The sequence below is a fragment of the Charadrius vociferus genome, unplaced genomic scaffold (genome assembly GCF_000708025.1).
Source record: "Charadrius vociferus isolate BGI_N301 unplaced genomic scaffold, ASM70802v2 scaffold163, whole genome shotgun sequence".
Lineage (NCBI taxonomy): Eukaryota > Metazoa > Chordata > Aves > Charadriiformes > Charadriidae > Charadrius > Charadrius vociferus.
Window position 1 is genome coordinate 14,998,927 of NW_009648332.1, and position 319 is coordinate 14,999,245.

Here is a 319-nt window from a genome sequence, read left to right on the forward strand (position 1 = left end):
GGCCGCCAACAAAATGCACCCGCGAAACAGGTCATCCGTCCCCGCCACTCAGAACGGGGTGGACGGCGCAGGGCTGCTGCCGGGACGGGCGGGAGAGTCGTTACAAACCCGACAGCTTAAACCCGACGTCTGAGAAGGTGTTGCTGTCGGAGGGACTGATTCACCCATCCAGCGCGAACCACGATAACGCGAAAACGAACAAAACGGAATCTCTCCGGCAGCCCGCAGCTGTTGGCGCCGCAGCACCTTGCAGCTGCGGGCACCGAAAGCCGGGGCGGGGAGAGAGAGGGGGTGGGAAACCTCCTGGGGGTGGGGCGGG

General features: G+C 64.9%; 1 protein-coding gene across 1 annotated transcript in view; it reads right to left on the reverse strand.

Moving 5' to 3' along the window:
• GFI1 (growth factor independent 1 transcription repressor) overlaps positions 1-319 on the reverse strand; it is a 12,657-nt gene that overhangs the window by 10,704 nt on the left and 1,634 nt on the right. The gene's annotated exons all lie outside the window — the stretch shown is intronic.